The sequence below is a fragment of the Tyto alba genome, unplaced genomic scaffold, assembly GCF_018691265.1.
Source record: "Tyto alba isolate M040663 unplaced genomic scaffold, T.alba_DEE_v4.0 Super-Scaffold_20000042, whole genome shotgun sequence".
In the NCBI taxonomy this organism is placed as follows: domain Eukaryota; kingdom Metazoa; phylum Chordata; class Aves; order Strigiformes; family Tytonidae; genus Tyto; species Tyto alba.
Window position 1 is genome coordinate 15,445,000 of NW_024881293.1, and position 13,401 is coordinate 15,458,400.

At 40.8% G+C, this 13,401-nt stretch overlaps 1 protein-coding gene across 3 annotated transcripts in view; it reads left to right on the plus strand.

Annotated features, from left to right (window-relative positions):
* ELAVL1 (ELAV like RNA binding protein 1) overlaps positions 1-13,401 on the plus strand; it is a 46,264-nt gene that overhangs the window by 11,227 nt on the left and 21,636 nt on the right. The gene's annotated exons all lie outside the window — the stretch shown is intronic.

Genomic DNA, 13,401 nt, shown 5'->3' on the forward strand with positions numbered 1-13,401 from the left:
GCCTATGCATGCTTGTTTGTTCTCAGTCTGCAGGTGATTGCCTTGTGGAATTTTCTATTGCACATGTTCAATTTTGTATTTCAGAATCTAGCAATACCGATTTAGATAATTATCTAATCCATAATGAAACAGGTCTGAAACTACTTCACTGTTTTGTAAAAACTGCATGAAAGCTGATGAAACACATGAGAATTCTTTGTGTGTTATCTTAACTGACTTTAGTACTTTATATGCTTGAGAATAGACACGAAAACATGAATAATAAAAAACTTCAGAATTTACTTTCAGAATGGCTTTTCTGATTTCCAGGTCTTTAGTTTTCCTGTTTTTTTCAGATGAAGCTTTACATGATATTCTCTAAGTACAGATTTAGATGGCTGTATATGTAAAATCATCAGGAAATGGCTTAATAAAATACTGATTTCTTTGAATACTGTGATAGCTGAGTATTCAGCCTGGATGTTGTTATACAGTTTGAGATGCTTACAAGTAGAGGCTTGCTCTGGAGGCTACTTTTGCAAGGAAGTAAAACCACTGCTTTAACGATAACGAGCCATTCTTCAAATGCCACAGCTGATCCACACTTTATACTTTGAATAAGCACAAAATCGTCTGCGTGGGAGGTAAGGATATTTTAAATGGGAAGGAAGACACATCATGACCTGAAGTTTGAGAGTCTACGTCACACTGTTCCCTGTAGCGTCAAATACTCCGGTAAAGTCTGGTTAACTTTAACTGGGAACTTGACAGCACTGGGTAGTTTAAAGTCCAAAGCATATGCTTGTGTGCTTCAGGTTTTTCTTAACAGCCCTTTGAAGAATGAAAAGTAAAATTCCTGTTAGCATTGCATGGAGCCCTTGAGTGCCTGTGGACAAAATTCTGCATGGCTCTGTTGGTCAGACCCCTTAATTTTGTTGCTACCTAATTTTTTCATTCACTTGCAACACTGTTAGAAGCAAATCACAGTATTTCTCCATGATCACTGATAGTTTTGGAATATCAATAACTAAGAATTGGCTTCTTCAGGAACCTTTTGAAAGTACAACTTTGTTTATTCCTTTTGCTTTTCTTTCTGCCCCCTTCATTGTTTGCATTAAGATTTCTGTACAGTAAAACTCCACTCTCAGCAGGTCTGATGTTTGTCTGCCCCTGAAAAGAACAGTCTTGTGGCAGAGTTCTGCTTTTCTTGTGCCACCACTTGCATTCTTCTGACCCCGTGGCAGACTAGTAGGAAACTAGAGCTGCAGAAAAACCTGTTTAGCTCCCTGACCTTGTTTTTTGTGAGGTCACATAAGTCGTAATATTGGCATGTAAGATGTAGTGGGGTTGAGTGGCTTGGACAGGAGGGAGGTAACCTCTCCTTTTGTTGGAATTAAACTTTTTAGATCAGTTCAGTTCTTTTCAATGAAATCACGGTTTTGGTGCTCCCATGACATTCTATTAAATCAAAGCATTTTGTCTTTGGAGTTGCCTTTATTGACTGGATTTGCAGAGTTAAAATCAATGTTTGCTTGATAATGCTTATTTTTCATCAAACAATGACCAATATGTGTATTTTTCTCAATTCTCTAATAATGAAACATATACTCCAGGCAGAAGATATTTTCTGCCCTACAGTTTTTAATGACTTACTGAACTAGCCTTAGCTTTCTGGTGATTGATTACTTTGATTCAGGAATCGATTTGAAAGTCAAAGTTTTGTTTTGTTTGAGCAAAGTACTTCATTATGGTCAGTATATCTATTGTTGGGTTTTGTTTCAGGTACAGCATGGTACTGAACAGTCTAACATTCTATGTATTACATTGTGCTTATAAAATTTAGAGAAACTCTTTGAAACCACTAGACTACTCATCCTTTATTTCTTTATTGATGAATGCTATAGGAAGTTGAAAGTAGCAGCAAACTATAGTGTTAGTTTACATTTCTTACTATGAATTTTCTGCTTTGTGTACATATGGATTATAACAGTTAGTAAAAGTATGACTATGCAATTTGTTTTGTTATTTGATACATAACTGCTTTTTCTGTTTTTTGCAGTAACTGTAAAGAGAAACTCGTGCACAGTAGATGAACATTAGTCAGGGTACAGTGTTCCTTCAGCTCTTCCTGATCGTACTGGAGAGATAGGGTGCTGGTCTCTTCACTCCCCAATTTTTGTATTGCATGCCTAAGCACTTCCAGACATGGCTTTGCTTAACTTGTGATGAGTGAATCGGTACTGAGTCAGTGGGCAAATACTGGACTGTTGCTCTGTTGCTCACTGTACTTGTATTTATGGTAAGTATGTCTTGGACATTGAGAATTTTCAGAAGAGAACTATAGAATTCATACTGGATGTTGTTCTTTCTGTCAGATCTGAAGACTAGCACTAGCCATACCTTGGGGCTTTGAGCCCTGGGGAAACATTAGAAGGTCACTTCCCAATATAGTATGGCACAGTGTCAAGTCCAAGATGCAACTTTTCACTGTTGTATCTCCTGGCCTTTTGTGGTAATTGCTGAGGCTTGTGAATAGCTATTTACCCAATTCAGTTGATGAAATTCTCTCTTCCTGTGGCTCTGGCTCATGAGGCTGAGAACAAGGGAAGGTTCTGGGGTTTGTCCGATCAGTTTGCACTGATTAGACTGTAGGCCTCCAGCACTGACTTCTGACACAGTGGTGCCAAACTTGTGCTCTGTACTGATTTTCTACCCAGCAATGTGTATAGTGTAAAATGTAGTCTTTCTTGGAACAACTGCCTCCTGCCGTAGACGATTCAACAGAAGAAACACGGCCTGTACCATATTTTGCATTGGTGCTACTTGACTTTGCTGGGACAGCCAAATTCTGGGATCGGGGTTTCCAGCCAATCTGCTGTGCTGGACTCCTCTTCCAGTTGAGTGTTTTTAAAGCATTTCTACTCCTTCACTATCTGTTAATGCAGAAATCCAGGTCTTTGTGCCACTCTAGTCTTGCTAAATTCCTTGCAGCACCGATGCGGGTGGCTCATTGTGTTAGAATATCTGTGGACATTTCTAATCAATAGCTGTAAATTTTCTGAGAGTGCTTGGTTGTCTTCAGTCAGCTGTTCTTGTAGGTGCACACAGACTTTCAGTCCTGGACGGAATGCTAAAGCTGAAAGTTAGTCTGCCATGAGCATAAGCTGCATTTAGTTCCTCTGCCTTCCCCTTCCTCTGCTGAAATGTTGGTACTTTCAAACCCTACTGTCCTAAAGCTCTGGAAAGGTTGGGTTAAACTCTTCCCATGTGTTTAGGGTCTCAGACTGTTATGGGATCTGTTTATTGCTCATGACACCTGTAGCCCTGCTCTGAGAACCTGGTAACAAGTTTGCTGAGTGCACCACTCTATAGAAGTGTTCTGTCTGATGGCAGTTGATTTTTGTGAGGGAGGCATCCAACTTCTTCAGGGTTCTTTTTCCCTCCCTTGCACCTTCTGTACTGCTTGAGCAGGGAATAATGTATCCCTGTAATACTCATTACAAAATACTCATGACTTTCTGATGTAGGAAATCTAGGATCCTTCAGGCTGTGCCAAAGGATCTATCTGTATCTGTCAGCTACTAAAACATGGCCATCTATGCAGACACCAAAAGGAGACGGTGGGCTTCCTCTCCACTGTCTGCATTTGCTTATGTAAATTTGAGCTCTGGAGCTTGCTAAGGTTGAACTCTTTGATCAGCAGCTATCAGGGACAAAGGTATTGCTCCACCGTTGATGAAAAATGTGGAGCAGAATGGACGTTTTGGGGTGACTTGTTAAGGTTGTGTGCAGAAATCTGGGGTCTATTTTTAAAAAAAATACTGTTGTTACAGCTCACTTGCACTACAGGTGCACGTGTGGTGTGTTGCTTCCAGGACCAAAAAGAAATTGCTTCTAGGTAGTTGGCATCTTCACCTTTTCCCTGTCTTTTTCATGATGTCTTCTTTGGAAGACTCTTTCACAGAACTTATGCAGCTGAAAAATAAATGAATGGCTGTGTCCTTGGAAGCTTTTAAAGCAAAAAGGGAGGGAAGATTTTATGGCACTGCTTTCAGATGCTGAAAGGCACTAAGCAGCTCTCTAGCTCACATGACAGGGTGACTCTATTCATTTCACTAGTGCAGTGGACTCCAGTCTAGAATCAGAATTCTTAAGTGTTCTTGTTTCGTGGAAAGTATTTAAGTACTTTCTTTGGCTGAAATTGTTTCCTTTTGCATGGACAACATCCATGACATTGCATATGCAGTTTTGCTGTTAACTGCGTAATTGGAATGCATCATTACCCATGGATTTTTTTTTTCCCTAGCTTTTTAAATCACGTTTGGTGGTATCCAATTTCTTTAAATGTGCATTCAAGTATGCCTAGCAACAATGGTTAACTGAATGAAAAGTGCAAATGTTTTTCAGGCAAATAGGCCAAATACTGAAAATGTTAACACCCTTCTAGCTTTTGCAGCTTCACTTGATTTCCTTTATCAAGGTTGGCCATATAAACTACCTCAGAGGTAATAACTGGGTTCTAGCAAGGGTATGGGAATACACTTAATGTAAAGATGGTTTGGGTTCTTTAAGTGGTTTCACAGCACAGCTAGCAGAAGCAGCAGCTGGTGCAGCAGTTCCTAGGCTCTGCTTCTAACTGTTCTGGGAGTGTCTGGAAACCCTCTGAAGAACTGGAGTGCTTGCTGCTGCCGGGAAGGGATAGCTGTAGGAGACCTTAACTTCTAGCAGGTTACTCTGAGCTCTGTCAGGTGTACTTGATTAAAGGGAGGTTGGAGCTTTTGTTCTAGTTGACTCTTGGTTAGGGAGAGTCAAGCACCTTCTTAGCTGTTGCTTAGGTCAGGCTTCTATAACAGTCTAGTGTAGAGCAGAGCTCGCAGAGCACTGTGAACAGCATAGCAGTGCAGATGGTGACCATGAACTGTGTGGTGATCGGCCTGTGTGTACTCCGGAATGGTGGTGACATGCTGCACAGTCTCCAGTCATTACAGCAGCTGTAATATTGAGGCCTTGACTGAAAGAGGATAGAGCTCTGCAGGGAGTGCCTGGCTGGGCAGAGACACATGTTCTTATGGCTGCAGGTGTGCGCTGCCAGAGGACCTGTGTTGAGTGAAGGACCTGTGGTTGAATTGAAAACCAATCTTGGAGGCTGGTGATCAGCAGCACAGAGTCCAGCTGAAGGCAAATCTCTAGAGAAGAACCCAAAGGTTTAATATCGGGGCTAATTCTGTTTAAAATTTTTGTTAATGCCCCCCTGCGTGATGGGACAGGTTGCACCCTCAGCATGTTAGCAGGTGATGCGAAATTGGGAGGAGTGGCTGGTACACCAGGTGGCTGTGCTGCCATTCTGAGGGACCTTGACTGTGTTCTCTGAAAGCTTTAAGGCATGGCTGACGTAATATAGGGTGGCTTCCTACTGTTGTAGGGCTGTGGGTATCCTCTTACGCTATCTGAAGACATTGAAAAGTTTAAATATATTCACACTTAGTATCCCTCCTTGTGATACACAGGCATATAAAGTCAAAAAGGCCAACACAGTTGTACTGGCCATTACATGAAGTACTCTGCTTTACAAGAGCTGACATCTTCGCTTCATTTGCCTTTCTTTTCCCTCATCAAGCCATAATAATGAGCCATATAGCAAAATCTTTAGTTGTACTCTAATATTTCTCAACATGTTTTTAGTGGGAGTTACTGTTCCACATCTTAGAATGCATTATTTCTCTTCTAATGGAACAGCAGTATGTTTTTGCGGAATAACAATTTAGTTCAGCTTAACCTGTGATCGTGTTGACTCTGAACACTTGCCAAGATTTTGGGTTGTAATGTTTGCAGCTAAAACAGCGTTGTTTATGTGAAAGCTGAAGTTCCTTCCTAAGGAGATAGGGGGAGTGGATTTTTCAGCCCTCAGCATCTTGGATAGTCAAGTTTCTGTTCCAGCTACAGATGAACAAAGTCTGTCCTAAAGGTTGAAGAAATGAGACCTTAAAGTAAGCGGACAAGGCATTTTCCTCTCACAGACTTCCTCAAGAAATCAGCTTGCGGTATTCATGCACAATTTTGGGCCTGGTATTTTCTGTGTTCACTTTACAGATCCTTTTTACTTCACAGCATTAGGATGCTGGCTATTCATGTGGAAGGGCCCTGGAGCAACTTAAATTAAATCTCAATAGGAAAATGTTCTGGAAATGAGAGAAAGGAATAAATATAAAGAGAACATGTAGAAATGATAAGTGTGTGAAAGGGCCTCATTAAATTAAAGGAATTACTAAAAATATTAAACCTTTTGTTTTCAGGATTTATAGCTGTCGCTCGATGCATATGGTTGAGTTTTTAAATATTCTGGAGACAGTGAGATCCCTGGAAGCTGTCTCTTTGAGCCAGGGTAAAGAACAGACTTATGTTAACTTAGCCTTGTAGCTTTTGACTTTTTTCTCAAGAAGTGTCTGTTTGAATTGCTTGTAGTCATCTTTGTTTCAAGGCAAATGCCATTTATTTTGCAAATGGAGGAGAGGACACTTTAGTTGTAATTTGTAGTGTTTTCCTGAGTTGTTTGAAGGTCAGCCTTTCCAAACCAGTTCAATGCGATTTTGCCCTTAAACTTTCATAAATGAGACTATTCATCGTTTGGCCACAGAACAGAAAGAGGCTTGTGTCCTGGTTTATAAAGCCAAATGAAGCAGGGGGGACACATTCTGTATCTGAAAATCATTATCAGTAAAACTAGGTATTATTTTTCTTGTTTCCCTTCTAGTTCCTTTCTGTTGCAATCAAAAGTCTTTTCAGTAAGACATGGTGGTTTTAAGTCTTAAGCAGGAACTAGCTCAGATAGCAATCTGTGTCTTAGTCATAGAAACTGTAATAAAGCTCCATTCAGTTACTGTGGAAGAAAGGTACCGAGCTCTTGCATTGATGCTGACCATAGAGACCTTTAAAGGCCAAATATGGAAATGCTTAAATATAAACCTAACCTTTTGGTTTTATACTCTAAAGGGTATGCTTAAGGTGTGTGATGCCTGGTGCAGTGATGCCTGGTGCAGTGTTGATCTGACTAATCCAGCCTTACAACGGTACAGTGCTTCCCAGGAATCTTACTAGGTTAAGCACAGGACCAGACTATCTACCTAGGCTGAGCTTTGCCCCCAGTCTGATGCAAACATGATTATGTGGGTTTTCTGCAGTGTTCTCTTAGTGTTTGCATGACTAATGATAGTTTTAGATGGCATTTATGACTAAACTGGAGATGAAGCAGAACTGTAAAAAGTAATTCAGAGTGATTAATTGTAGCTTCAAGAAGTTACCCCGGAAAAAAAAAAAAAAAAAACAACTTGCTTCCATTTTCCAAAAGAGGATGTAAAAGTGTGTACAGTATTTTGGGGGGCAAAGTGATTAAGATTAACATGCTACTCCAGTACCTGTGCTAAAACTACTGTACTTAGTTTGATCTCAAGCAGAACGTTTTCTAGGACTTACTGTGGTTACCGTGGTATAAGTGGGAAAGAATGAATGTGTTTTGGAGAAGCAAAGCGACTTCTCGGTATCACAGATGACGCCAGGTGTGTAAGGACGTTGCTGCTGAATGGAGGACTGGATCAGGGGAAAAGCTGTCGTTCAGGCTATGGGTCTTAGCTTCAGATTCATGTGTTTTCAGAGTAGCTGATATATGTCATCTGTATCTTTAGTGAAGGTCTGAGCAAAGGGAGTGTTTCCTAGTTTTTCAAAAACATACTGAGAGCTATGTGGTAGACTAGAAATAAATAGAATCACTTCTATGTTGTGATTGACAGGGTTTGATCACAATAGACTTGTAATGGAAAATCATGCCCTTTTACTGCTAGTTTTGAAGATCTGTGATTAAATACTTCAGATATATGTTCGCATCCAAAAATATGTTTTGACAAAAATCCTTCAATAGGCTGCTTTCTTTTTTGTAAGGACACCTTGTAGTATGAAAACAAAAACTGCCAGGAGGATAACAGATAGCAACTGCTTGTCTCCAAAGGCGAACCAAGCAGTTTATGTGGAATGTCAGGTTCTGAAGTTGGCATTTAGAATATTAAAGTGAAAAAGTGGTTAAAATTTATGATGTGGAACAGATTTAACATTGGGCTGAAGGGCATAGGGAGGAGCTAGAAACCATCATCATCTCCTGAGACCAGTGGACAAAAAAAAATGACAGAAGACGACTAATGGAAACCTACAGAAATGAGTTTTCACTCAGTTAAAAATAGACTGCGTGAGTGGGTGCTTCCAAAAATGTGTGGTAGAATAACTAGTGCACTGAAAATTGGCAGTCTGTATTCCTAGCCATGTAGCGATTTTGGTAGTTCCAGGCTTTGGTTTAAGGATTATACTGGGAATAAACTCAAAATTTAGAAATGATTTCATGAATGGGAGAAAATGTTGTGAGGGAGAAGAAAAGTAGGATTCTTTACTCTCTCTAAACCTTTCATTAGTAAATTAATAAGGGTTCTGCTACATCCCTACTTAGATAAACTATACCTATGGACTGTCTTAATACAAAAAGACTTTGTTCTGTGAAACTGGAAGAACATCAGGTTAATGTAATGTTAAGTTCCTCAGTCTGTCATTTGGGATCATAGGATGGTGCAGTTTTAAGGGATACTAGTCCAGCCTCCTGCTCAGAGCAGTCAGCTGTCAGGTCAGACCAGGTTACTCAGGACTTTATCCCATCTGGTCTTGTAAAACCACACGCTCCAGTTCCCTGAGCATCTTGGTGGTCCTTTGCTGAGCTCATTCCAATTTATCAATGTCTTTCCTGTATTGGGGGACATTAAAAATTGGATGCAGCATTCTAGGTGTGGTCTAGTGAGTGTTGAGTAAAGGGGGTGATCTCTGTCTTCTGGCTGTACTTACGTTCGTACAATGCAAGATGCTGTTAACCTTCTCTGTCACAGTGCACTGCACTGCTGGCTCGTGCTTGCCTTGCTCTATACCCAGGTCCTTTTCCACAGAACTGCTGTCCAGCCAGTAAATGCTCAGTTGCCCGGGTTTCTTCTTTCCCATGATCAGGACTCTGATTTGTCCTTGCTGCGTTTCATAAGGTGCCTGTTGACCCATTCCTCCAGTGTATTTAGGCCCCTCTGGGTGGCAGCCCTGCCCTCCAGTGTATTGACAGGTTCCTCTCAACGTGATGTCATCTCCAGTCTTGGTGGAAAATGCACTCTAATCGCTTCCTACAGGTCATGGATAAAAAGTTAAACGGCAAGCTCCCAGGACAGATCCCTGTAAAATTCCTCTCGTTGCAGGCCAGGCATATATGTAGAGTGTGTGTGTGTGCATATAGGGTTTTTTTGGTCTCTCTTTGGAGATGGATGTGGCATTTGCCTTCCTGCAGATGTTGGGGACTTCTTCCAATTTTCATGACGATTCAAAGATGGTGGAGACCAGTTTTGCTGAGGACATGAGCCTGGTGTCTCGGCACCCTTAGAAGAAGAGCCCATTTCATCCCATGGACTTGTATGGGTCAAGGTCTCTCAACCAATCAGTCCCTGGCTCGATCTTCATCCACTGGTCTTTGTTCTTCAGCACTTTAAGTGCAGAGGCCTGTTAGACTTTGTTGGTGAAGCATGAGGCAAAGAAGGCATCATGCAGCACTGTCACCAAATCACACACCCTATTCAGCAGCTGTCCCACATTTTCCTTTTTCATCCTTGCCTTGCTGAGGCAGTGGTAGAAGTTTTTCTTGTTATGCTTGGTATTATTTTTTTGTTTGTTTGTTTCAAGTCTCAACTGCAGTTGAGCTCTGGCTTTCCTGAGACGGAGTGGACAGTGTTTCTAAATTCTTCCTTTTGTAGGCTGTTGCTTCATCCATCTCCTGTGTGCTGCCTGTTTGCGTTGGAGCTCTGCCATGAGTTCCTTCCTTAGCCAGGCTGCTCTGCTGACACATCTGTTTGTTTTCCTGGGTGTTAGGATGTTAGGAAACAAAAGATGCTGTATGCATAGTGTTGACTCCTCTCGGGGTTAGAATATAGCCTCTTGATCACTTGCTCTGCCAATCCTACCTTGTTGCACTTCTGCATTGGCATAACCCTTTTTTTGGAAGTTTGATGCAAGGGTGCTTGTGTTTTTTTCAGGGTTGATGTGAAGATGTATCCCCAGCTACACATTAGTGTAACTGTACTAAAGAAAGCCCACACAAGGCACATCTGAGCACTTTTAATCTGCTGTCATCCTTTAAAACTACAGAGTCACTGCTTTGAATTCTGCTTTTTTGGCATGTTGATGTCTGGTGTTTGGATGAGGTACTTCTTGATGCATTCATACATAGTTAAGCTATCTGATTATCACTTACAGCACATTTTGTAAAGCCAAACAAACAAAAAACCCAAACCCAGCTCTCTTTCCAAGATGCCACATCCTCCCCTGAGTGACGTTTAGGGAGATCTGTTCCATCCTTCTGTGTTATTTACTTCGGATTTTTAAATTTAATCTCAAAATACTGTTTCCAAGTTCAAAAAACAAGTTCTGAACTAAAATGCCTTCATACTGAAGTGCTTTGACATAACAGGAGCCAGGCTCAAATTTAAGTTTTCTTGAGAAGGATGGTGTGGGGAGAATCTGTGTTAGCTGCTTTCAGAGAAGGCAGCCAGTCTGTAGTGAAGTGGAAAATAAGTACTACTCTGGTCTCATTAGACTCCCCAGTGAAACTAGAATTGTCAGTCAGTAGCAGGAGGGAAATAAGAAATGAGCTAGTAACTGAAGCAGTGCATCTCAGGGAGCTGGGAAAGGAAGCAAGGACATGGACAGAAAACCAAGTGATGCACAGAAAGAAAATGAGTGCCCTCTTTCATGAAAGGGCTTTTTATCATAGAGACAAAACTAGATTCTTTCTACTGAAGGAGTACAGTAGTTTGCTTAAAACCACATTTTATGGTCACTTTGTTAATTATTCATCCAGATAAGGACCTATTTGTTCCTTTCTTTTTTTTTTTTTTTTTAAATCTTTGTCTTTTGAGTACATTTGTGTTTGCGTATACATAAACTTTAAAAGATTTTCTGAAGGGTTTTTAATTACTCTCCGCTGAAATAATTTGAAAACTGTCGCAGTACTGATTTCTTTTGCATAAGAGGTTTCTAGCAGGCTAGGTAAAGGAAATAACTTGTCTTCTTGCCTGGGATAACCACTTGACATAAATCATAATGCTGTTTAAAAGATAATTCCTTATAAATTTTATGACATGCCCTAAAAGGAAGGTAGTTTGTACTGCTTAGGTGGAGGGAATATGGAGTAAAATTGTGAAGCAGAGTGCATTCCTGAAGTGTGATCTGTCAGGGAAACCATCGAACATGCCTCTTGCAGTGATGGGACTGCTGTGTTAGATATCCTAGGCTGTTTAGAGGTGAAAACTAGTAACTGCATGGCAGGAGATGCCTGAGACTGGTATTAAGTATTTAGAGCAAGATAAGTTAATATATGTTGGCGTGGGTTGGCTTTTTTTAGCACTTAAGGACTGATAAGTCATGTTACACTGATGTAATTTAAAGGTGGTAAGTACAGACTAGGTGGGAGGGTCTGTATTGCAGTTTTTTGTAGAGAAAGATGGGTAATTGATGTTTTCTTATGTCAGGTAAAAGTTAACAGGACTATAACTTCTGGGTTTTCTTACAAACTTACTGGTAAAGTAAATATGAGAATCTACAGCAAATATGAGAATCTGGTAATTGTAATCCTGCCACTTTTCAGACCCTTCTTTTTTAATCTATGTGTGTTTCTGTAAACCCCATTATGTCCCTGCTCTCTTTCCCAGGACATTCGAAATCTTTGACAGTCATTGAATAGTCATTGAGCAACCTGTATAAAATTAGAAGTGGGAAAAGTGCAGAATTTTGCTCAGACAAAACCAGTAAGGAATGCAAAGGGGCTATCACTGCTAGTGTGTACTTTAGGGAACAGGCACTTAGAAGGGTAAGCGTATTTAAGCTCAAGGACAGTATTTGTGCAAGAATGAATGGATATGAAGTGTGAAGACTCTTAATATTTAGAAAAGGAAGAGCATTGGAGGGGATTTGTAAAACAATCATTCAATTAGAGTGCCTGGGAGAAAAATCTGACTGCTTTTAATGTGAAGCTTGATTATGTTTTAGGGAAAGGGATTACGTACAGTTTGGTTACAGGAACTGGACCCAGAACATGTGGTCCTTTTTTGGTCCTGTGTGTCCATGAGTGCTGTTAATTACATACAGCATAAAACCAAAACTAGGCAGCTTAACCTTCCTTCTCACTGATTTCAAACAATGCATAAACAGATAACCTGTCCGATGCTTTACAGGAAAGCTGCTGGCAGAGTAACGGTTGTGTGCCTACAGTGTTCTCTGGGAACTTGTGAGAAAATAGGGAAGGATACCCACTCTCACTGGTCATAGGCTGAGCCTCTGCTCTCCATTACTCAGAGTGCTGAAGATAGTTTAATAAATTTATACGACGTGGAATCCTGCTCTTTCTCCTCTGTCAGGAGAACATAGTCACCCACAGCCCCGTGCAGTGCCTGCCAGGGGAGTGACAGCCAGGACCGCCAGGACTCAGCGGTTCAGACTCAGAGGGATTAGTCTTGTTGAAGGCTATTTCCACAGTCTTTACGGGCCTATTTCCATAAACTCTATTAGGACCTGGTTCTATTCAGTAGTTTGCTAGAATATTCATGTTTACGGGGCTTTTGGGAAAGACTGAAAATACCTATAGAAGCAGCTGGTACTCCGAGCCTTCAGAACAGGTGTTGGCATGCTGGACCTTTGAGGGGTGTCAGACTCTTCCCACCCTCTTAGGAGGGAAAAAGTCATTGCCTGCTGTCTGTGTGATATTTGTTCCCTCCTAAACTTATCTTTTTCTTGGTCAAATTCTGCAGAAATAAGCCCCGGTCCAGGTGCTAAACATTTTTCTAATTGTTAAGTTATTTGTCATCTTAATCAGGGGAAAAGAATCTCAGTAGGTAAGTGATTGTGGACTTAACAGATTTGATCAATGTGATTGACCATCTCTGACTAATGAAACAGAAAATGAATGTTACGAAGAAATCACCAAAAAACTTGCTGCAATTACATGTAAGGTATGTCTGCAAAATCCTGATCAATGTTATCTGTAGATCTTTAAAGGATAAAGGTGCAGAAACTGGTGTTTAAGATCTTGCTTTTATTAAATTTGTTTCCTATGAAGAGTTAAATCCTACTTGGCTATCAAAGAGTGATTTGCCATTATAATTGTGCAGAAGTGCCTGGCATCACGAGAGTTTGAGCTGTGCTAGTGGAGATGTTTTAACACTAGGCCTGTAAGAGAAGAGGATGTTGTTCTCAAGCAAGGATTGAACACGGGGGATGTGGCTTCTTTAAGAGCTTTAGCAGACAGTAAAAATTAACTGGGGCCTGCAACAAAGCAGGCAAATGCAGAGGACAGGCCAGGGAGTTGTG